The following is a 27,020-nucleotide window of genomic DNA, read 5'->3' as shown; positions in this document are numbered from 1 at the left end:
CAACAAAATAGCAAAGGTCCCAAATCTGATCCCTGTGGAACCCCATTAAGTTTTTTCTGCTGTTTTGATTGGTTATTTTAAAATTCTACATAATATATCTGTTTGTGAGGTTGGGTTTTATAATTTCAAGGTTTGGAAATCTTAAGCCGTAGGCATAACATTTTTCGAGAAAAATCCTTGATCTACCGTATCAAAGGCTTTTGAGAGATCTAAAAAAGTACATGGTACAGCCTCGTTGTTTTTAAAATCAATTAAAAAGCGTTTCAAAATCAACTTAAAAAAACACTCTTTGCATGAGAAACATTAACCCAAATGTAAAACCCAAACAATTTGATATATTTTTTATGTTTCTACTGAAAACACCAAAATTAGATTCGAAATTTTTATGCCAGCAGTAGAAGAATTGGTAAAAATGAATTAGGTCACTGAGCTTTTTGTCAATTAGTATTTGAGTCGATAATTGACTATGTTTTATTCAATGATAATTGTTTTATTCAAAGATGAGTGGTAGTTTGAGGATGTTAAATCTTGAAGATAAATCTTTAAAAACTTGGCAAGATTGTGTCAAAAGTTCCAAAAATCTGTAAAAATTGCTACGAAAATTCAAAGAACCTTGAAGATTGCAAGTAATCCAAAAAGTTTCACTAAACTTTTTCAAAAACATTTGATGATTTTTAATTCCAAAGCAACTTCAGGCTACAAACCTTAGAAGAGCCAGAGAAAAAAGCTCTGTTGTGGGATTTGCGTCACCGTCTTTCCTCGATGTATTATACTCCACTCACAAAATGACCTTAGTACAATCTTACCACACTTTTGCCAAGTAATAGTTCTTTTGCCGTGAACAATTTACCAAAAGGGTGAACACTTTGAATGGTGTAGAGGTCGTATCCTTCTAAACCGCTTCTACATGTACTAAATTAAGGACATCCACAATCTAGTTCTATTCTGTATTTTAGTTCAAATACAAGTTTCACTCCATTTAGCGAATGGTTTTACTCACCGATCAATCAAGTTGTCAGAAGGTTTAAAATGAATGTCAATTACAGAAAGAGTTAACAGCAAAAAAAAACACTTTTGTAGTATTAAATTCATCTAGCTTTTGAATAAATGATTAAAAAACTTACAAAGCAAAGACAAAAGTGATCTTTTCAGAATCATGTTTTTGCTACAAATTCAAAGATTAAAATTTTTTTTGATTTTTCTTGAGGAAAACTGAAAAACAACAAAATTTTACCAGCGGACTTTTTAAAAAAGATTAATAAAATTATTTGATCTAATCATTCAAAGGTTGATAAAATTTGTTCGAAAATGAAGATTAGATGTTCTAAGTTATTTTCTATTTGAGCTAATTGAATTTGATTGCAATAGGTTTTATAAAACTAACTTGCAGCTACTTCCTGTTTCCTTTTAAATATATTTCGTTTCTATCGCTTATTGATATGATTTTTAGTATATGATTTTTTGTAAAAAGTATTTTTTCATTTGAAAGTTCATACACTTAATGAACGACTCGTGGAGAAAAGTGGAGTAGCATTGAAATTACGAAGCGGGCTTTTATCTCAAAAGTGAAACAACGTTTTTTCCAATTAATTATTGTTCTCAGACTTTTCCTTTTCTGTCGGGTAGAATTTGTGGCATTTCAACATTTTGTACATTAGACCAGAGTAAAAAGCGTGTAAATTTTTAATAAGCTCTTAATATTTTATCCATTGTACAAACAAGCATAACTCATCATAAATTCAACTTGCAACAAAAATGAATGACAATTTGAGCTTGTTATTCCCCAAAAAATATTTTGCCATTATATCTTTTGAAAGTTTAAATTTAATTTAGCTTTTCTCAGCTATCACTTTTTTAATTCCATTTTGTTACTACAGACAGGTCGACGATTTTTCCGCTCTTAAAATAGGCTGACAGCGCCATGTAAGTATTTTGTATTTTATAATGAATAACTGCCTAAAAACTTTAATTTCTATCAAAAAATTTTGATTAGGCGGGTTGTGGTAGTTTTGTGAAAAATTAATTGGCACATTAACTTGATTAAATAAATTCGAGAAAACTAAAAACGCTCAGAATCTCAAAATAACAGATTTACGTTCACAAATTGATATCAGAGTATCGTTTTTATCCTTGTACGACATTAAAAAATGGTTTTTCGATCATCATGATAAAAGCCGTATTTGGTCATAAATAGACATCCTTTTTTGAAATTGAGAGCAGAAATTGGTTTGACAATGCTCATCCATCAAGCGTCCATCCATGAACCAGCGGGTGACATCTTCATTAAATTAAGTCTCAATCATCCACTTTGCTATTAAATTCGACTGAAAAAATTTCAGCTAACATTGTATTTATATAACGCTTATCAATTAGAATTTGCGACATGTTTCCGTCTATTTTAAAGACAACTAGATACATTTTTAAATTGAATTTTATAGTTATTTAGAAAAAATTGCTTCGGTAATCTTCCTTTTAGGTAACTTTCTCACATCTTTTTTCGGAATATCTTTTTCTACTGAAACTTTTCTTGCTTTTATCAGTGAAATTCTCTTGTTTTGTTGATGGAGCAAATCTCTGTGAAAAATCTGCACTAGTGTATGAAGGAAGGTAAGAGGGCATTTTAAGAGTAAGTTAATTAAAAAGCCATCATTTTCGGGAAAAAAATCTTCACCACAGGCCATTTGGCCCCGTTAAGAAAACACTGAGATATTGCCCATTTTAGATTTATACTCGTTGACTTACGTGCCGTAATGTCAAACTACGTGTTATCATATGTGATTTAGTATGAAAATACTTGTCATTTTATATCATTTTTTAAAGATTTTAAGATTTAAGACGGTTTATCTTTATCCACAAGGGAAAGGACCAACCCCAACATATACGAGCTGTTCAGCTCTTCACGGAGTGCCGCTGTTGTGTCCTGCTCAAGAGTTTCATGCAATTTTTTTGGTTATTTTTTGGTCTGGGTAACGTTGCCTCACCCTCAAGCAACGATCACGAATCATGTGGGGTCTCGAACATCCGACCTTTCGATTGAGAGGCGTGGAGACGTTCCCACTTCACCACCGCTCCCCTACTTTACCATCGCTCCCCTACATATTCTCCCTCTGCCATATCGGAAAGTTTGGCGATTACTTGCTTTGACTTTCAAAAAACTGCGCCAAACTATGTGTGCTTTATTTCCAGATATCTATTCTTTTCGACGCGTCGGCAGCAAATATTATGACCGCTAAAAATAACTAAGAGCAGCATCTTGAAAATTTTATTCGCTTATTTTTTTAAGTATAATAAATTAGGGAGATTTGAAATTGTCTCATAAGCCAGTTAAAAAGAAAATCTAAAATTATCTCATAAGAAAATCATATAAGAATAATGGTTTCAGGTTAAATTCAGAGCATCGTTTTTTATCCTTGAGCCGAAAAATCAAAAATCATATCTGTCATCTATAGATTGATAAGTTTGAATGAAAATTGGTTTGCCACAGATTGTTCTAAAGCTTAAAGGTTGAAAGACTGAGTTTAAGTTTAAGTTCTTAGTTTTACTAAAAAAAACTATTTGAGTATTTTCTTCTTACGTAATTTATCATAAATTTTTCTCAAAACTTTCTGTCTTATTTTCCTCATTTCTCAATAAATTTATTATTTAACACGAGGCAAAACTCCATGCAAACTCTGCAATAGTGTAAATTGGTAATATGCCATAGGATTAAAAGAATTTCTTGGCTAAAGATTATTTGATTTATTGTTCTGACTTGCAGATACGAGCAGTTTTGTTGTTTTTTGTCCTTCTGCCTTAATTGAACCCGTTTTGCGCTTAAGTGTTCGGGATTTCCAAAATTGCTCAAAAACTAAATGCGTTCATTTCCAGTTTTTTTCCGGCTTTCTTAACGAAAATAAAGGAATATTTGAGCTCGGGTGGGTTTTTTTCTACAGACAAGTTTCGACTTTTTAACTATCCATTTTTGACAGAATTTTAACATATCAAAATGAATTGTTGTATTGAGCTTAAATTTGAAAAGATACTTCACCTCTGATTTTTTTTTGATTTCGTCATGAGGGTTTGAATATTGCCAATATGACCAAATTGGGAAAACTAACGCGCGAAAACTAACGCGTAAGCGGATATTCAATCCCTCATAGAAATTGCTCTGAATTGGTTGAAACAGGCTATTTGTCATAATTTTTGCCTTAATATGAGCGAAATCTATCACTTTGTACTTTATATGGTTTGTATTAAAGCGAACACTGCTTGATAGACCTTAAAAGGCAGTCAAAACATTCAGGGATATGTCCTGATACAAGCAGTCTTGTTTATTGCTTGAAATGCGTGAGCGGCGTTTTGTTCAGCGCTAAAAATGATTTGGCATGTAAAAACTGATATCTCATAATTTGACCCAAATGATATTGAATAAAAAGAATTGAAACAAAAGTCTGGTCATCGCCCAATTACTTGAATACTGAATACTTGACTACGAAAAATTTAATAATTTGCTTATTTGATTTGAACTCTAAATTATGCAAATGATAAAATAAAATGGCAATTTTTTGTTTTTGAATAACATCTTGGCGACCGAAAACATAAAGTTTTTTTTTCCCCAATTTCGTATCGGTTGTTTCAGATCAGGGGCGGATTTAGGGGATATATTCGACCCCGTCACCAGCCAAATGGTTCCTCTTGTTATTGTTTTTTTTACTCAATTTTCAGCCAATCAACCCTAAAACTTTTCTAAGGACGCCGTTGGCGCCAATATTTACTGATTTTGGTTAGATGCGTGCGCCGGAAAACAAGATTTTTGGACAACTTTTTCAAAAATGCCCAAAACTTATTGTTGGACTGTTTTTTCAAAAATTTGCCTACATTTTTTGTTACGTAGGGTTGAGAAGATTTCAAAAATCAGTTTAATACGACTTAAAAAAGCGATAAAAATTTCGAAATATTTTTGAAAATCACCCTTGATAAAATCCTAGATACGTCTCTGTTCCAGATGTAATGTTAACAAGTCAATCTTTCTTCTGCTTCCATTTTGACAGTTTCTTTTTGACTTGCTTTTTCTATGTTCCAAAAAGACATTCAAATATCCCTGGGTCCAAATAATAAACATAATTAACCTATTTTTTGACTTTTTTGCCATTAAATCTCTAAGAAGTGGGACTGAAAAAGGGACTCAGTTTCCTTGACTAAAATGTTTTCTCTTTGCCTATTCAGCTTTCGTCGTCAACAGATTTTTTAAATTTGCAAATGCGGACATCTAGAGGAAGCAGTTGCGCTTCCAATTATACAATGTTGCAAAATAAGAGTAAAGGAAGTCCGCTGAAATCTTAATCGCCCGAGGAAAGATTAACTTATTGTGGGAAGCTTAATTAGCTTGTCGGTAACGGTACCGTAAACTAATAAATGCCAGATTAATGTTAGCTAAAAATACAAGCGTTGGAAATGGAACAATCCATCATCGTCACGCCAAGTTATCCCAAAAAAAAGCATGGGAATTTCCGCAGTAAAACATAGTTTTTGGTCAAAAACAAAAAAAAATTGCAAATAATTTGTATAACTGCACAAAAATAGATGAACAAAAAAAAATTTTCTTGAGTATAATTGGCAAGAAGTTGATAAAGAAAAACTACTGCTAACAAAATCATAGATGGCATGCAATTTATTTTTGAAATATTTTAATAAAAAATAAATCTCGCGTTATAAAAAAATCCTGAAATTATTGTGTTGTTTTTGTTTCGAATGCTGAAAGAAGGAACTTTGAGTTTGGTTGGTTTTTTAGAATATGGTTTGGAATAGACTGAAAATAACTCTTTCTGGAAAGTGGGAGTTTAGAGAAACGACTATAATTAGATAGGCTGGAAAGCCTCGCATAGAACCTCTGCGAATCGAAGAAACTACCATTTTTTTATTGATTATCTTGGAGACAGAGCAAAAAAAGAATTTTAATTTAAGGATAGAATTATTTTTGCTATCTTGCTTTCTTAAACTTGCTCAATGTGACAAACTTCGAATTTTCGGCATTATGACTTTGAACCAATTCAAACAAATTAATCACAAATTTTCGATTCAAAGCAGGGCAAATTTTAGTCGTTAGTCCGTTTCGATGTGGGATTAAATCGATCCCTAATATGGTAGTTTGTAAATCTTTGTGACGCAATATAAAAATTGATGAATACACAAGACAGCTTGAGTTTGTCTATGCCTAATTGACATACTTTTTTGTACTTTGAGTACGTGATTATCTGTAGGGTTTTTATCTTATGTTAATTTAATTGCAAATTTTTTTCTTGTGGCCCAACTATTGAGCGGTCGGTTCTTTACTGCGAAATGTTGTTACGCCACATTTTTAGGACGTACTTCATAGGTTTTGCTTAGATTTTGAACGGATCATGTTGAAAATCGACCACAGCATTTTTGAAAAAAAAAAGAGATAAAAATCGTGTTTTTTATTTTTTATTATCATCGAGCCAAATTCTTGTGCCACTCTCGGTTTCTGACAGTCAAAATCGGATAAATAGTTTGGGTGAAATAGGCTACAGTATTGCCTCTCAATCGAAAGGTTATTGGTTCGAGGCCACCATCATCAGTGAGAGATAGACAAAATTACCTGACTGTAAAAAGCTGACGTAAGCACGGAAACTGGACATGAAAACTTTTCACCCACATTTTTGTTAATTTAAGGCTTTACACCCGGTATTTTTGATGGTGCATATTTTTTTGCAAATTAACAGCCGTGTTACTTTACCCACTGTGATAACCTACAAGGCTATCGTTAGGGCAAGGTAATTTATAATTCCAAAGAATAAAAATGTTACTCAAACTAATAGTTTTCTCTGTGACCAATTCAGCGGTGTACCGAAGGTTTGAGTTACAGTGACCAATAGAATAGTTCACTGAAGGTTACATCAGATTACTGCTATTGCAGTAACAGTATCACATACCCCCTCGAGTGAAAAGTTTTTGTTCAATTTTGGAATTATTTTAAAAGTAACAACAGGAGTTTTTAATCTCAGTTTTAACAGTTTGTTTCAGTTTCAAATGCAATTTTTGAGTTGACTAATTCTTCAATCTTTGTTCAGTTTTATTCTCCAGCTCGGATTCCAGTCTACTCTCTCGTCTAGAGTAGCGTATACAAACTTTCGTCTAAATAAGTGCCTTTCCAGGAGCCCCAGTCGCGTTTCAATTGGTCTGTCGTTCTGTGTCTTGAAGCAAGTTAGACGTCTCCTATACTCTTGCAGGACCGCCTTTAGAAGCGCCTCCTGAAAGTTCTTCCTCCGAGATTTCTTTACTCGAATCCTTGCCTGGGTCTTCAAAACGTTGCAATTCCTTGCTTTCAGTTTGTCGGGAGCTTCCACGCTCCCGACAAACTAATGTCTTCCATGCTGGAGTTGTCCGTTCATCTCTGTTTGGGGATCAAATCGTTCATCTTTTTCTCCCGCCGATTGGTTTTTCCCTCTTAAGTCGTCTTTGTTTTTCCCTCTTAAATCCACTTTTTGCACTCACCTCTATAGTACTTGGTCCGCCAAATACTCCCATTCTCTCGTCTTCTTTTTCTTCTTGGCCTTTTTCAGAACAACTTTTTCTTGGGTTTTTGGTCCGCTTGGCGATCCGGGTCCTCCTTTGTTACGTTTGGCCCTCTTTACTGCGAGGTTTAGTCCTCGCCTTCTTTCCCCCAAGCTTCTGTACCCTTAGAGGTGACTATTGTTTGGCTCTGTTGGAAATGTTCTTCGGGGAACGACGAATCGGCCTGCTGCGCCTGCCGTTGCAGTTTCTCATCCGAGTCACTCTCCTCCAGCTTCTCAGGTAAACTAATCTTCTGTAGTTTTTCCGTGGCTCCGCTGATGGGCTCTTACTCGAGCCTTGAATCTGTTCTGGTTGCAGATGGATCTTCGCTTCTGCATTATCCGATTTCCGGTAGATTGAACCTCCGGATGTTTTCACTGTCGACCGTGTCTCGGACGCTATCTTTCCTTTTACGGTTTCGTGAGTACCTGGCCACTTTTACTAAGATCATCTCTCCGAAGAATCGTCTTCTTTGGAAAGGGTGAGCTCTCATCCTCCTTGTTCTCAATGATTACCTTCTCGCAGGAGTAGATCATTTCTTTTCTTAGTTCCTGGACGAGCCTGTCCAGCTGCATCCACAATTCGTCGTGTGCCGTTCATTGCGGCGTCTCTGAGTTCCTCCTTATCTGGCGTTTGCTTCCAATAGGCCCTTTAGGGCTTTTGCTTGTTGTCGATTTCATGTTGTGCTAATCTGCACCCACAATTCGTCGTATGTCGTTCTTTGCGGCGTCTCTGCACTCCTCATTCCATCAGACGTTTGGTTCCAATAGGTCCTTTAGAGCTTTTATTCGTTGTCGTTCTCATGGTGTTCGTATTTGTCGTTTTTTGGTCTAAACGTAATACGTGTTTTTTAAAAGTTAAATTGGAATACAGTAATGAGAATTTAGCAAAACGCCGGCTCATTTGTTTAAACTTAAATAATGAAAACTCAACTTATTCGTAGATGTGGTGTAACTTTAAGCACTTTTTCATAAATTGGACAACAATTGGAAATCACTTGAGCGGACCAAGGTTGAGCGGACCAACGAAACACTCTTTTTAATTGAGGAGCATTGAATCCATAAAAATTAGCTTTTAGACCGCGAAGCTCAACTTTGGCAGAGAAAGGGGTAGTCAGAACAATCACAGCTGTGCCATGATATGCGAGCAGTTTATTTGTTTAATGGACGTTTTAAACATCATTGGCTCATTCTTTATCATTTGATATCAATGAGAAAACATAATGTGAGCAGATTCTTTAATTTTCCATGTGTAAAATTGAACAATCCAATATCAAAAAAAAACTTGAGAGTTTAGGAATAGAATGCTCTCATTAACAAGTCCTGTCGACAAACGTGTTTGTTATAGTTCCGACTTTGAAAGAGAGTGCGGAATATCTATGCTTGGCTTGGTTTTCTTATTCAGTCTATTTTCGATTTCTTAAATAAGCATTTTTGACAAAATATTTTTATAAAATCTGAAAGATTTTGTTGTCAAAGCCCATATCTAAGAAGATATTCTACCAATGATCAGTTTTTGTTAAGTTACAGGGGTTTGAAAATTGGTCAAATTGGGACAATTCACGCGCGACGTATCGCGTTCTTAAAACACGAGCAAGCGGCGGATTAATGCGTTCCAAATTGAATTTAGACCAACGATTTCATCTTATGAACACGAAAAGAGTCGTTGAACGCACCCTTACTACTTTACATAGCGTATGGAGGGACAAAATGAAAAAAAATGGAACATTTTGTTTTTCTTTTTTCGTCTCAGTTTTTCTGTCAATTATTCAACCTAAACAAATTTTGAATTGTTTTAAGTGCAGTCGGAACAGTAAAAGTTTCACCCTGCCGAATGAACAGTCTTGAAATTCCCATTTTTGAAAAAAATGAGTATTTATGATTGGTGTGGTTTTTTTAGGTTCTTTCTCGGCAATCGAAACAAAAGTTTTTAACAAAAAACTTTTATGCCCCATTGAAAACTAAAAAAAGATATTTAACCTCCGCTCATTTTTTGCAAAATTTTGGATGTTCGAAGTTTGCCAATTTGGTTATGCTCTGGAATAAATTATGCGCACTTTGAAGATGTTTTCCATAACCTTGAAAGCGTAACGCAAAAAAACTACGATTTCACTTAATACGTGGCGAAACATAACGCACAACAAGTTTGTTCCAAATTGAAATGAGGCCAGCCATTTGGTCGTATAAACTTCGAACGACTCAAACTTTCACACTAGATCTTTGATATTGTCCAAAATTTATAGTTTTCAATACTTTTCCTCAAAATTCTATTGAATATGGAATAAAGCGCAGTTAGAAGGTTCAGGGCTTTGCCCTGATAAACGAACATTTTAAGCATCCTTGGCTCATTCTTTATCATTCGATACTAATGAAAAAGCATAATGTGAGCTGTTTATAAAAAAATCTAAGTGTAAAATTGATCAGTTGCATACCAAAAAAAAAACATGAGAGTCGAATGATGAGTTTAAGATTAGAATGTTCTCATAAACGGGTCCTGTCGGCAAAATTGTTTCTCATTGTTCCGACTTTCGAGGAAATTGCGATTTTGGCTATTTTTCGTTTGCTTTTTTTATTCAGTCAACTTTCGAGCGTTCTTGACGTAATATTTTTATTACATCTGAAAGTGTCACCAAATTCAATGGATTTGAAACAGGCAGACAATGGCAGGATTGTAATTAACAAGTGAAGGTCATATCCATCCAAGTAGAAACCCAATTCACAAAAGAGTTCTTGTTTGAACATCTAGTATAAAAATGAGACACACCAGAAATTATCTACTCCTCAGTCAGAAGACCGCAAAATTCATTCAATTAACACAATACAGGTGACATGAAACCCATTGGAAATTCAGTAGCGTGCCAAGGGGGGCCCTGAAACGCACGTTTATGCATGTCTCAGGTCTTCCCCCACCATATTTTGATTAAGAGGGTCGCATCCCCCCTGCTCAATTCTGGTTGACAAATTTTTCCGAAGGGTCCCCCCTTTGGTATAACATTATGACATCCATTTTTTGCTGAACAACCTCAAATGTTTCTAAAGTCGCCTTTGGCGCCATTATGACTAAATTTAAAGTGGGAGCGAAAAACCGCTCCCCCCATAGAAAAATCTCTGCGGAAATTCAAATAGCTCAACAAGAGAAAATCATTCCTCCCAGCTCTCCAACAGAACAGATGTTTCATCAGATACCCGATTCGGAGCCAATGCAAATCTAAAGACATTTTCACGATTTCCAAACCCATGTTAGCTGAAATAACCGTATTGCAATAAATAGCATCCCAAAACATCTTCGACTCATAGACCATCATCCACTATGTAACAGAAATTGATTTAACCACAAAATAAGCTCATGGAACTGAATCCTCCGAACTGTAGACGTTTCTGATAATCTCAGTAGTCTTAGAAGCATTAAAAACAACAAGAGGCTTTTTCCCTTGTGCTTTATCTGTCATGAGTCCTAAAACTGGTAGTGTGGCCTTTCGACGGTTTGGTTAAACGATTTGACCAGAAGATGGCTCTTGTCAAAACACTCCTTGCACAAGAAAACTCATAAGATCAGCAACTGTCAAACCTTCAGCTGGAAGTTTCATGAACCCTTAGGTTAAACTACCTCTGCTGTTTCACTTCGAGTATTTTCCAGATAAATGCAGCGCCGATAATTTTATCAGCAGCTAAACTAAACCTGGAAAATTTAAGCAAATAAATTTGATACTTACATTCTTGAACTTTGAAAAATTCAACTTGTGTTTTTTTTATTTGGACACTACCAAATTTGTTATTTTGCTCATCTGATAATTTTACGCATATAGAAGAAAAGATACATTTAACATCTCTAGAAAAAGTCCGAGTTTTTCTTGTATCTCGGTCCAAAACATTGTGCCTTAAATTAATTGTCCTCTCACCCTAAAATGATGGTTCTTTTTCGACTAGTGTTAAACTATTGTTATTCAGTGTGGTCTTGCAGCTGCGTTACCCTTGATATTGTTATTTATGTACATACAATCTTGTTACTAATTGTGTCAAGGCCAGTTAGTGCCAGCCAAAAACGATTTAATATAACACTTTCATTCAATTAGCAATAGGTAGCTACGGTATTAAGCTGGTAAATCTGAGGTAAAAAAAAAGAAAATGAAATATTGAATTAACTTCTTGGATTTCTTATTAGTTATACGCAACTGATCTACGAGTCAAGAACAATCGGATTGATATGAAAATTCTAGTATTTTGGACTACAGCGACCTCGAATCCGTCGTTCGTGGATTTTTACAAATCGGTTTGAACAACTTTTCATGGCCATGACTGTATGAGAAAACGTTAATCCAGATACAAATGTACGAAATTACAAAGCCAGTTATAGAAGAATTTCCACCAAGTCCGGAGACACCCCGCAATGGAGGGGATGCATGATTCTTAGCAGGACCTGTCTTACGATAAACAATAGCACAAGATAGAATCACGCTGTAAAATAAGGAACGCTAAGAAAGAGAACCAAAAGTAGGTCACATCATCTACCAATTGGGCTCAATATTACTTCTAACCATGGGAACTGAAGAAAACAAAAAAAACTGATAGCGTTATTGGCCAAAAGATATGGCGCTACTGGGATACGTTTAAACAAAAAACAATAGTGAATGGGCAAAAGAGCACAAAAGTCAGATGAAACTCTAAACAAGAACCGCGCAAGCATGTAGATCAGAACTAGGGGTCCTAGAAAATGAAGTGCCTTGTGATTTTTGTAACTCAAAGATGCGGAATGCTATGTTACATAATACTCTCCCGTTAAAGATAATAACGCCAGAGGAGGTGCCAAAGAGAGAGCTAACTATTTGAAATCAATGCGGCATTAACTTGAGGCAAGTGTCAAAACGCCGAAACGTCTATAAAACTTCAACAAGGAATAATCATGGCAAGCAGAAAAAAACACCTCATCAACCCTAGATGAACAAGTTGAGAACAATAAAGAGGGAACCGAAATGGATCTCAGAACAAAACCAAAAAACACATCATAGAAGAAACAGTGTAACAGATGTGGCAGGTTAATCTCGGAAGGACATTTGAAAAATTGTTCCGTCAAAATGTTTGAAAGTTTTTATTAGTCCGACCTATTTTGCGAAAGCGTGTTGGTCACAACAAACGAGCTAGATATCAGAAAAAAAACTTAATTCTGAACAGGAAAGGAAAATTTTTATTCTCAAACCCATCTTTAGAAGTAGATAAAGCATCCATCTGATATTTAAGCATTTGAGCCAAAACAACCATAATCAAAATAGTTCATATAACAAAGAAGAACTGCGAAAATAACACAGGGAAGGGCTGTCGACGAAGCTAATAGACATTCAACCAGACCCAAGTTCGGATAAAAATAAATATCTAAAAGCCTTGTTTACAAAAGACAATACAATTATTATCCTGACAGTCGATAGCGGAAGTGCGATATCATTTTTAAAATGGGCAACAACGAAGCAGATCTTGGAAGCGTCAAGGCGAACAAAAGCTTTCTCGCAGAAAAACTCAATTTTCCAATATCTGCTCAGCAGGCTAAAAACTTTTAGGAGCAACGATTCTGATGACAGAACGCCGTACACGGTAAAGTTTGAGACTCAATCTACGGAGCAAGACGGGAATAACCACCACACAAAAAGAAAATTGGAGGCTTGACGTGCTATGTGCGAGCAGTCAAAAATTTGGAGACAACATTTACACCAAATTATATGGAGCTATCTGATAGACAAAAGTAATGAAAAAGTGACGTGCTAAAAACAAAGTGGAAGTATCCGTTGTGTTCATTCCAGGAAAAGATCAGAAATACAATTGTTCACAAACTGGATAGATTGCAACAAAAGATAAAGACACTACAATCAGAAAATCGCATTAATTTTTCAGACAAATGCTCAATTGACTGTTTCATTGCACTGATTACACTCACTGTCAAAACGGATGTTTCTTTCAAAATGGCTCCAGATGCAAAACTAATAGACAGACAATTTTTCAAAAAATATATCAAATTTCTAAGGTGTGTGATTTATTAGATGGTGTAGATCAGATAAAAAATATGAGAACATGAGAAAAAATATGAGAATATGAGAATATGAGAATATGAGAAATATGAGAACATGAGAAAAATATTGAATTGCTATACTTCATGAAGCTACAGTTAAAATTTGCCTAAAAACAGCAGAAATTGACTGCAGAATTAGCACGACAATGCTTTTTCAACATCGTAGAAGCAAGTGCGAGTGGCATTTAGACATTTTTTAGAAGCTGATGTGCCGACGTAATTTCGAAAAGCATTGGATATAACAAGAAATTAGGAAACAAATACATTTACCTGCTAAATTATAACTTGGTTGTATCGAACGCTGAATAACTGTTCTTAATAGTGTTGAGAAAAATAAATTTAAAAAATTTAGCCCTGAAGACTTCAAAATGTGATATTTTCATAACATCGGAAGCAGTGTTATTCCACAAAAAATCAAATCAGAGGGTGTACAAAAACTGGAGCAAGAGCTTGCTTATAATGAAAAGAGATCCAGCAAAATTTAATAATCTCGTCTGACTTGATGAGTTCAAACAGAAATAAGAGATAATTTTTTGATAACTCTGCTCATTCAGAAACACAGCATTTGGAACAATCAGACTTTGCTTCATCGCAGATCACAAAAACATGAAGAAGTCGAAGGAGAACGTCAAAAAATAGCGTAAGAACCAAAAAGCAGCGCCAAAAAATAGCGTAAGAACCAAAACAAGGGTCGAGCAAGAGCCAGTCAGAAGAACTGAAACTTAAGCTCTAGAATAGCTTTGAACCAGCTTTGTAGAGCAAATCCGCGTACAAAACGTTGCAGCATCCGAGCACAAAACGTTGCAGCATCCGAGGACAAAACGTTGCAGCATCCGAGGACAAAACGCCGAATTTGACTGGACTTAAAACAACGGAGGGCGCCATGATGTGGCAAAAGAAAAGATTATATTCACGGTTCAGGAGTAAATTAGAATAAAATTTTGCTATAAAAAGCCAGTCCAGTTTAAAGTTCGAGTAAAACTGAGCAATTTAACGCCTAGGAAATTGCTCGGCAAGAACTTGCAGGATAAACTCGAAAAATTTGACCGCATTACAAAACCGGAGACCACCAAAGCCTCCTAAAATCAGGAAATGTCCCCTAAGGAATGAAAAGGTATCGCAGATCAACTAATGACTCTGGGTTTCCTGAAAAGGGCTAAGGCCACACTGAGTGAGAAGATATCGAATGAAGAACCTATATGTTTTTGAGTCGACTTACCGATCTCATTTGTGGGAGAATCGATCCAAGAGGACATCGGGGACAAAATTTAGACAAAGAGAACGAACCAAAAAAAAACAAGAGCCAAACTTTTTTGGGTTCCCTATCAACCTTCATTAAGGAGGTCAATATAGACGAAGACTTAATGGTTCAATTAAGAAATCGCGCTTAAAGGTTTACAGAACCAAACTGTCTAATTTCAGAACAATCACGGACAAGCCGACGGAAACAAGGTTCACGCTTCTGGAAAAGCGATTTTTTCCGCAGGAAGTTAGGCTATGAATCCACGAAGAATTGGAACGCTGAGTGGAGAGTTTCTTTGAATCTGGTTGTAGAAAAAAACTTTGCGGAAAAAAATTACAAGTTGCTTACAAACTGAGTAATAAAAACTTCTCTGGCATTATAAACAATCTTACAGATTTTTAAAAGTACTGTGCATCAGCTCAGTCAGCGATCCGTAGCCACAGTGTCGATTGAATATCTCTGAGCAAAAAGAAAAGGAAAACAATTGATTTATTTTTTGGAATTCTTATTTGTCATCACCGAACTACGACTAGTTTCATGAGTAATCACACTAAGGTAGCAGTTCGATTTTCGAATCAGAAAAAAAACCTTCGAAATATCGGCAATCGGCAGCTCATTTTTCACTTTAGATCAAGGGTTAATAATTTTATGTACAATTTAACTTGAAACCGAATCGATATCTGGAAAAACTAGTTGATTTTTCGCACCATTTCTTCTATATAAATCAACAAATAATCTACGGTTGTTCGCAATCTTCCGACCTCTCACTTTCATTATTATTATTATTATTATATGACAACAGAAAACCATCATTACTGCTCTGTAGCTCACTTCTTTGAACCAAAATTACGCCCCTGTGCAGAATTGATATTTTTCTGCTTTTTTCTTGGACTGGGTAAAGCACCTGCGCCCTCTAGCAGCGAGCACCGATCATGATGGTAGTCAGTAGACGACAGAAATTTAGACAGAAGGGTGGGACTTTACCAATTCACAACCGCTCCCTTGATTCATCCATGATGTAGCGGAGTTTCTCTAAATCCTCCCAGCTTTTATCGATCACCTTAAATTGACTAAATTGGTGCACCTTGATCTCGCAGAATGACAATTTTGAGTCAGAATTGCAAACTGTTAGAGGCGCACTCAGTTTCGGCTCTTTTTGCCCCCCTCTCGCATTAGCATCAATTTTATGGTGTAACGAGTGGTTTTAGACGGATAATTATGATGACCAAATACGTTTGTCATAAACTAATTAGTCCGTATATCTTTTTCAAAACAATCGAGCAATGTGAAAAAAATTTTTACTTGTAATATTTTGCAGGTGCGATAGAAAATAAAAAAAAGTGCCTCAATTTTTTCCTAATTAGCTAAGACTGCCTTTAAAATGCAACTAAAGACTCTCTTTTGTTTTTAAGAGAATTTTTCAACATCATTTTTAGAGAAAATAGTCAATCAGACAAAAAGGATCCAATGTTGAGCCGAGTGATGGACCCTTCTTATGATGAAAACCCTCCCAAGTTTCTAATGTGGATTGAGGAGTGTTAATTGACTTTGGTTTAGACTCTATTATCAAAAGTTATCATAAAAAAGCTGTAAATAACGCAAAATTGGTTACCCTTTAATTTTTCTGATTAATTTTTCAGTTGTAGCATACCAAATAACGCTTAATTCAATTTCCAGTTATTGAATAAATTGTTCGGGGATTTTTTCGAAATTTTTTTTTAAATGCTAATCATACAACTTCTTTATATGGAAATTGTAGTTGTATGATTAGAGCATTTTTTTCATATCAACTTTTTTCTTCTTTTTATGGAGAGACAACAATCTGGATTCCAAAACAGCAAAAAAAACCTTTAGAATTCGATCAAACTCATTTTGCAAAATGGTATGAAACTTTTATGACTAGAATTTTTCCATAGACTGAATGTATGAAATTGTATGATTAGCATATTTGGTTTATGGAGGCCAACCCAGGTAAGTTTAGATAACTTTTTCATATAATGAATGAGTAAAAGAGCGGCCAAGGTTATCATTTAGGGTTTCACGCTGATTCATCACAGTGGAACCTGATCTAAACTACATTTTATGATTGGATAAATTAGATATTTTACCAATGTAAAGTATTTAATATTAACCAATCATGATCCATCTAACTAACAATCCACTTATTTGTAAGTGCTGAAATTACTTGTAATTTCAGCACCAGAGAGATTTGAATTTAACTTAGAAATTAGTTGAACTCTCCCGAGTACTTCAGCAGCCGCAATAAACCAGTATACCCTAGATCTATTGAGCCTAGCAGAGACTAGTTAAACAACCTGAGACTAGATAGTATAAGAGTAAGATTAGGATCGGTATTAGACTAAGAAGTTGCACGAATCTATCCGGCCGAAAATAAGATAGCGTGACGAGCAGACGGTGTACCCTATCCGAAATTACTCTATGAGTTATACACTTCGGTCCTAACTCATCTGGTGCGACCATAAGTCTCGAACAAGACCTTAATAGCTTAGCATTAACCAATAATAGATTAGAAATTAGACAAAACATTTACAAAATGTTATACGACAATAATTTAATCGAAATGTCTCTACGACTCAATAGATCAGAGCCAATATTCCGAACGATAACAGAACTACCCGGAATTGGAAGAAGACCTCGAACCAGAGACGACATACGACAAAGCAGAAACTTACCATATAGTTATATGATAGTTCGGCAAAAGCCAGAACAAACTTTTGTATTTAGAATACTACTAGCAATGAATTTAGATTTTCATTTGCAAACATAAAATTTTGAAGTCAATCTTCAAAATCATTTCAGGCGCTAAACAAAATTATTAATATACAATAACGGTTGATAAAAAGATCTCAGATCGTTTTCCAAAATTCTGCGCAGTAATATACAAAACATGTTTGAAAAATATTTATTGAAAAATCAAAATAAAAATTAGTAGCATGACAATAAATGATTAGTAATTATAAATCATCCTGTTGTTCCAGCTTCATCGCCTAAACATAACAGCAATCATAAGCTCACTAATATCATAAAAATACTAAATCTATTCTTTACACAAATTTAAACCATTTTAAACTTAAATTCACTTAATTTTAAAATCAGATCATCAAGGCTTATCCTTGGATCTTAAATCATTTTCTATTTAATTAAATTTAAAACTTGATCATCAAGGCCTATCCTTGGATCAAAAAGAACAACTTTGTTCTCCCCCACCCACTTAAACGAGTGTCTAACGACCTCAAACGTCGATTCACTATCCAACCCTTTCTAAAAACCCAGGACTAATAGAAATTTTTGAACAAAACTAATCATTCAAATTAGGATAAACAGTGAAGAACTTCGGTTATTCATCCTTCACTTGATCCCCCCTCTTACCAGACCCAGGATAAATCTCAGACTTAGTAAGTTTAAAATAGTATCTAACGAACTACTCGCGTTCTAATTATACCTGAACCCTGTGGATCGATTTACTATTCTCCAACCCTGAACACAATCACTACCCTTAAGTAAGATTAAGTAAGTTAACACCTTAGCTTATACTAGCCACGAGAAAGTATAAAATCATTCTTCGGAATCGATATACTTTTCTCCCCAACCCTGAACAAATAGACCCAGGTTAGGCTATCAAAAAAAAATCGTAAGGACTAACAGTTTAAGCAAATAGAAATCATTTAACAACCTTTTGCATCCGTCATCCTAAACCTTATGTCATTTAAAAACCTAGGAAATAAACAAACAATCGTTTTACACAATTGTGAAATAAATAACAAAAAATACGACCTTGTAATCACACCTCATACACAAACAGTTGGATACATTAGAACAAAACGACAAACATTAAAGAGAAAAATACTAACTAAACAAAGACAAATAACACGAAAAAGATTTTCAAAAAATCGAAACGCATTTTCAGAATCAGAAACCAACAGTTTAGACGAACTTTATAAACTAAAAGAATCAATAGATAAAAATTGCCCAATTCACGATCAATTATATTTCTCTGACTCAGAAACAACTTCAAATTCATCAAAAAGAGGAAAAAGAAGAATAAAAAAGCAGTATAAACACAAACCAGTACATTTATACAATTGGAATCAACCAATTAGACACATTGATAATTACATATTAACAGTCATCGAACGAAAAAATGAGCTCAACGCACACCCCAGGTGAAGAAAGTCCAGATGATGATGATATTTTCCCCTTTATCGTAGATGCAACCACTGATAGAGGACAGCATATATTCTGCAAAAATTTACTCTTAAATTTGTTTGAACCCGGAATCAGTCCATGTAAAACAGAGTTCCCAGATGTAAAAATCAAAAGACAAATTATCGATCACTATCTAAAAGATATATGTAACCTAACACAACAATACGGAATCTACTCCATAGAATTCAGCTCACCAAACCAGAATCATAGTAAATATATAATTCAAACAGACGACCTTGATTTAGAATTCTCAAAAATATTCTCAGAATATATAAAAAGCATCCAATATAATAACTCACAAAGAGCAAACTCCATATTCACCAATGAAGTTTTTGCGATAATATATAGTTATATCTCGATATTAGAAAACGAAATCCAGATACCAAATGTCTCACCGACAGAAACATCTAAACATATAAGAGTACGACATGAAATCACACTACTCTCTAGTTTTCTAAATATAATTAAAGAAAATTTCACGAAAGATGAAGTTTCACAACATACAAAACACGACTTACAAAAAATCTTGGCATGGTTCATAATAGATTATTTCACACATAATATTGATTTAATTTCACAAGCAAGAAAAAACTTTAGACCCCAAAACTCAAACGATGATACTGCCATCACAGAACAATCAGACTATGTTTGGGACCCCGAATGGTCTCATCCCGCATTCATAAACTTCCCACAATCAATCTCAAGTCAAGCAATAAGTACGATATCTTATGTAAGAGATTATGTACGAGTAATACCATTAACCATTGATGCAACACCATTACACTATAATACACTTTTACCCGATATGCAAAATAATAGTTTAAACTCTACAGTCATACACAATGAAAACCTCAATGGAACTAGGAATCTTACTCAACAAGATATCCAGACACCATCACACTTCATAAATGAAGAAATCGTACACACAACAACTACACAACAAAGTATTTCACCAATACGTCCAAACTTAACAACACCAAGAAATACAAATTCTTCACAAACACAGGTAACATTACAATCAACCGTTAAACCTTCGGTTGCTCCAAAACATTCACACATGGATTACCAAACATACAGACCCATGACAATACCGCCAAAAACACGCAAAACGTTCACTAGAAACAACTTTGCAGACCATAATTATAATTACACACATCCATCAAAAACAAATTATCAACCACGAAAAAATTTTAGTAATTATACAAGATCTCAAAACTGGGATAACCCAATGGCACCACCTAATTCAGTAAATTTCCAAACAAATTTACATCCTCCACAGGATCGTAGTGAAAACTATCCATTTTTTCAACAAAATAAAAATAAAAAACAAACATCTTATCAAATGGATTACTTATCCTCAGATGATGATTTCTTACAACCAGATATATTTACACCCAATAATCAAGAATATCGTGGACAAGGAATACAGAAACCACATACATATCATAGAATTTTTTCTCCACAACCAATAGATACACAAATTCAACAACCAATTCAACAACAAAACCCAATTAATAAATCTTTTCAACCAATTCAACAACAAAACCCAATGATTGCAAACTCGTACCAACCAGCACAAATGCAAAATGAAATACCACTCCCATATTATCTTCAACAACACGAAATAACAAGAAATCAACTTTCAAATTTTTCTCAAATGCCAAATGCAGCAGAATCATTACAAATGACGATGAATCCATACCTTATGGGTGGATCATCAATAACATCAAATAAACCTTTAATGGTATTCACAGGAACAGACCCTGAATATTCTGTAGAAGACTATTTAAATGCAGTCACAGCAAATTTGATTTTAAATATAGGACCTGAACCAATTAATACGCCACTACATCAAAACTGGATACATCGACGCACAGCGTTAATACAAACAACTCTAGATGGCGCAGCCCAAAAATGGTTTTCAGTATTGCCTATAGAAATAAAATCAAATTGGAAAAGATTTACACAAGAATTTTCAAAAATGTTTGACTCCGAAAGGAACAAACAACAACAAAGAGTTTTATGTAATGAAATTCGCAGATTACCAAACGAAACCATCAAGCAATTAGCAGTACGAATCGAAACACTAGTTCGAAAAGCATATTCATTAAATACACATGACTATAAAAACACAAAGATGACAGAAATCTTAATGATGACCTTAACACCACAATTAAGGAAAATAGCAATAAAAAAGAGAGCATCCCATCCTTCGTCAATTCGAGAACCCGATTTAGATTTTCGAAAACTAGTAGACAAACTAGAACAAGCAGAAATCACAATGAAACTCGAAGAAACGGAAAATCTGAAATTACAATACGTTAACAGAATTGAAACAGCTTCCACAAATATAAACAATATACAAGAATCAGATACAGATCTCGTTGAAAAAATCACTGAAATACTCAATATTTACGAAAAACACCCAAACTTTAAAGGCAAACCATCTTTCAAAAAATGGTGTAATTATTGCCGACGATACGGACATAGTATTTCTGAATGTAGACAAAAACAACAGGACAATCAAAACAAACCTCAAAAATATAAAGAACCAAATAAATCATTCTATCAGTACATGAAAAAAGATCAAAATCTACCGAACAAAAGTGTATACAGCAACAACAGTTCAGGAAAACCACTTCCGAACAATACCAATTACACGAGAACTCAATCACCATATAACTCAAGTTATAGAGGAAGATCACCAGAACGAAGAAATACACAAAATTCGTCACAAAATCATTATAATAGACCAAATAGTCGAAATAACTACTCCAGATCAAATTCGAATACAACACAATTTGTTTCTAGATCTAATTCCCAATCAAGGAATAATTACTATCCAAACAATCAATCACGAAACTCATCATACAATAGAAATAGAAACTACTCCAATAATCGAAATAGAAGTTATTCAAACAGCCGAAACCAGAATTACCCGAACAATCGATCAAGGAATAACTCATATAATATATCAAACTATAACAGACCAAACAATAATTATCAAAACAGATCACGAAATAATTCACAAAATCGACATTCAAGTTATAATAACCGTTATAGAAATTATTCCCAATCACCACACAGGAATAATAACCATTATAATAATTCTAACAATCGCCACAGAAGCAGTACACCTAAACATCAAAGACATATTAATCAAGTACAATCAAATCCAGAAACAACATCAGACCCCCCAGGTATTGATGACACAGGAAATAACTAACTACAACTAAATCAAATAAACTGTGAACCATCAGATTCAGAAAGTGATACAGAAAACACTATTTCCATAAATATGATAGCAGTCGAAAATGACTACGAACCTATTATATATCAACAACCTTTTTCATCACATATATATGAAAATCAATTAGAACTCCTTCACAATTATTATATTGAACCCATCCATTCTACACAAACGGCACAAGAAACTAACGAAATCAACACTACAAATCAATCCAATGAAAATAATAAAACAAAATGCTTGAATACAAATCACATCTATCAAAATATACAAAAAAAACAACCCAAAGAAAAAATTTGGACAATACCATTTCTTTTAGAAAGTCCAAGAAACAAAGAATTTCAACCACCAGATCAACAATCAATCACGAAATTCATCATACAATAGGAATAGAAACTACTCAAATAATCGGAATAGAAGTTATTCAAACAACCGAAACCAGAATTACCCGAACAATCAATCAAGGAATAACTCATATAATAGATCGAACTATAACAGACCAAACAATAATTACCAAAACAGATCGCGAAATAATTCACAAAATCGACACTCAAGTTATAATAATCGTTATAGAAATTATTCCCAATCACCACACCGGAATAATAATAACTATAATAATTCTAATAATCGCCGCAGAAGTAGTACACCTAAACATCAAAGACATATTAATCAAGTACAATCTAATCCAGAAACAACATCAGACCCTCCAGGTATTGATGACACAGTAACTGATACGTTACAACTCAACCAAATAAACTGTGAATGATCAGATTCAGAAAGCGATGCAGAAAACACTCTCTCCATCAACATGATAAAAGTCGAAAATGACTATGAACCTGTTATATATGAAGAACCTTTTTCATCACACATATATGAGAATCAATCAGAACTCCTTCACAATTATTATATTGAACCCGTCCATTCCACACCGACGACACAAAAAACTAATGAAATTAATACTACAAACCAACCCAATGAGAAAGAAAAAACAAAATGCTTGAATACAAATCACATCTATCAAAACATACAAAAAGAACAACCCAAAGAAAAAATTTGGACAATACCATTTCTTTTGGAAAGCCCAAAAAGCAAAGAATTTCAACCACCAGATCTTGAAATTGATTTTTTAATTGATTCAGGAGCAGAATCAAATATAATAAACATTCCCACATGGAATGAAATAAAAACCTTACACCCAAAGCTAACACCTCTTGAAACCTCCAGCAAACTAGCAACAGCACAAGGATCAACATTAATAAACTACGGAAAAATTCAATTATTTCTTCTCCCCACAAGAACAATGGAGCAAAACAAAATTTTAACCAAACCATTTAAACAAATATTCCATATCACTGATATTAAACATAATATCATTGGAATACCATTTATCTCTAAATATATACCAACAATCAACATCTTGAATAGTAAAATATTAATCAAAGATAAATATACAAAAACAAAAGACACATCCCTAACATTTTTTCAAAGATTAAATAAACAACCACCATTTTTTTCAAAATTTTACCCAATATATAACCAACAAAGAAAACACTTGAAACCACTATCAGGAAACATCTATAATTTTTCAATCAAACAAGTTCACCAATATGATAAAAAACAAAACAAACAAAAATTTTATATGTCAGATTTTGAATTCAAACCTATTCATAAGTTTTTCAAAATCACAATCTCATCAATAAAATATTTGAAAAACTCGAATTCAGATATTATTTCCTTACATGTATACAACAATACACCTTACCAAGTAACATTACCTTTAGGACTTTTAGGCTATTGCGAAACCAACGCTACAATATTACCAATACACGAAAAAGCATATCGTGTAAAAAATATACTCCAATTACTAGATATTTGCCAATCCACAATCCTTAATGAAGAATTATCTATAAATAATATAATAAGTAACGAAAACAGAAATACGGATTATTTCACAAAAACCCCATATTTCAAACCTACATTCAACATAAGTAACTACACAGAGAATCAACAGAAATTTTTAACAATGTTTAATTTCCAACATTCACAAATAACACAAGACGAATTTGAAAAACTAGCAAAACAGCTAATTAAATATTCATCAGTCTATGCAACATCTAAATTTGATGTTGGCAAAATCAGTTCATCACTACATCTCCCATTAAAACCTGACGCAGTTTTCAAAAAACAAAGAGCAAGTAAAGTACCAATTCACTTACACGATAAAGTGAACAGATTACTCGACATTTTAGAACAATACAACATTATATCACCAGTAAACAAAGAGGAACAACCAAAAGGCAACACATTTATCAACCCTGTTATCATTCTAGCCAAAGGAGAATCATTAAAAATTGTTCTCGATGCTAGATACCTCAACTCACTCATAGATGAATCAAAGTGTAATTGGCCCATTGAACCAATACAAGTTATTTTAACAAAAATAAACGGAAAATACTTTACCACCGCCGATATGAATAGTGCATATAATCAAATGCCATTAGATGAACAATCACGACGCTTAACACAATTTGTTATTCGAAATCAACAATACGAATTCAACCGCTTATTCTATGGAATATCCATAGGACCAGCAGCATTTTCAGCTTTTATGAGCAAAATTTTTCGACCACTAATACTCAAGAAAAACGCAATCACCTATTTAGACGATGTTTTTATGCAATCACAAACAAAAGAGGAAATGTTCAATGTTTTAGAACAATATCACCAAATACTTCAGAACGAAAATCTGAAAGCCGCCCCCGATAAATCACACTTCTTTTTGACAAAAGTTAAATTCTTAGGACATAATATAGAAAGAAAAACAATCACTCCATTGAAATCACGTATAGACGCTATTCAAAAACTCCAACCACCAACAAATAAAAAGAAAATCCAAGAATTCCTTGGAATGTTAAACTTTTTAAGCAAATATGTTTATAAAATGCAATTATATCTACGACCATTCTATAACATACTTAGACAACAAAATAATTTTGAATGGAATATAGAACATCAAGCACGATTTGAAGAAATTAAAAAACTTCTAACTGAACAAATTTCAAACACAATTCCAGATTCAAATCAACCATTTTATGCAATGTGCGATGCTTCGAACTTTGGCATCGGCGCAGCATTATTACAATCACATAATAGTACAAATAAAATGAACCTCAAATTCTCGATTATTCACTCAAGCAGAACTAAGACTCTCAACTCTAATGAGAGAATGTACAGCCATAATATATACACTAACAGAATATGAATTTCTGATACTTGGATCAAAACATCCCACAGTTCTATTCACAGACCATAAACCAATCATCTTTCTTTTTACACAAAAGTCTAATCCAAACCACCGAGTTTATAGATTTCAACTCATTTTAATGAAATTCCCAAACTTACATATAGTTTGGACCGCAGGAAAAAATCTTGCATTACCAGACACCTTAAGTCGAAATACGCCACCTGAATTACTTACACGAAAAACCACAGTTGAAATACCCAAAAACATAAAATTCTACCTCGCAGAAAATGAAACATCACCCCGATTGGAATGCAAATATGCAGTAAAAACTGACGTTGAACAATCACAAATAAATAATTTACAACATTTTCCACTTTATTTAGATTGTCAAAATAATCACTATGAAGTTGATCTACTTGGAACATCAACTTTTAAACCAATCCCATATTCACAATGGATGAAAAACAACACCCAACAAAAAAGAATAAAACAACACCCGCCTAAAAAAGACCATTTTCCACTAATTGAAAAAGAAAATCTGACTGATAAAATAAACTTATCAGGACCACAAACAAACGATTCAAAATACACAATAAATCAAGTTTTTGACCTCCATGACCCACTTGACACAATACCCTTATCTAAATTAGAAATCGAAAACATTTTTCTCCCCCCAACAGAAACAATTACAATTTCAACACTGAAACAATATCAAAACCTTGACCCAGTAATTCGACAACTGAAATCATGGCACAAATATAAAACTAAACCTATCAAAGCAGATTCAACTATTCTAGGAAACAAAACACTCCTCAGATATTTTCGAAAATTCAACAATACAACAATTAACGAAAACACAGACCTTCTAGAATACAAACTAAATGAATCTACAGTTCCCTGTCTCAATTTAAGTATGATTCTTATAGCTTTTAATATTTCACATACACAAAATATTAAAGGACACTCTGGATCAGAAAAAACATATTCAAATTTTATACAAAACTTTTATTTCCCAAATGCACCAATTTGGATAAAAGTACTATGCAATGACTGTATAGTATGTCAACTAAATAAACTTTACCCAAATCAAAAACAAATAGCACAAAAACAAGATTTTAAAGGACAAAGTTTGTACTTTAACCATCGTATCTCATTTGATACCAAAGGACCAATTTCACCCTCATCCGAAGGAAACTCCTACATTATGGTAATTGTTGACGCATTTACACATTATGTAGCACTTAACCCAGTACCACATTGTAACGCTTATTACGCTTACACAACACTCTATGAACACTGGATAGCAAAATTCGGACTACCAGAAATTTTAGTTACAGACAACGGTACAGAATTCATAAATAATGAAATCATCACACTATGTCATTTATATAACATTAAACACAAACCACGTACATCTCACGCACCTTGGACAAACGGCTTAGTCGAAGGTA

General features: G+C 33.9%; 1 protein-coding gene across 7 annotated transcripts in view; it reads left to right on the top strand.

Annotated features, from left to right (window-relative positions):
• Window positions 1-27,020, top strand: part of LOC134855630 (uncharacterized) — a 139,023-nt gene that overhangs the window by 18,880 nt on the left and 93,123 nt on the right. For 3 of the 7 annotated variants that reach the window (XM_063872184.1, XM_063872189.1, XM_063872183.1), the window contains exon 1: window positions 1,823-1,923. The exons of the other annotated variants lie outside the window; for them this stretch is intronic. The gene's annotated coding sequence lies outside the window, so the exon portion shown is untranslated. Of the gene's footprint in view, window positions 1-1,822; window positions 1,924-27,020 lie in introns of those variants that run through there. 7 annotated transcript variants of the gene reach the window in all.

Source organism: Symsagittifera roscoffensis, chromosome 10, assembly GCF_963678635.1.
Source record: "Symsagittifera roscoffensis chromosome 10, txSymRosc1.1, whole genome shotgun sequence".
In the NCBI taxonomy this organism is placed as follows: Eukaryota; Metazoa; Xenacoelomorpha; order Acoela; family Convolutidae; genus Symsagittifera; species Symsagittifera roscoffensis.
This window is presented reverse-complemented; position numbering and strand designations above follow the sequence as displayed.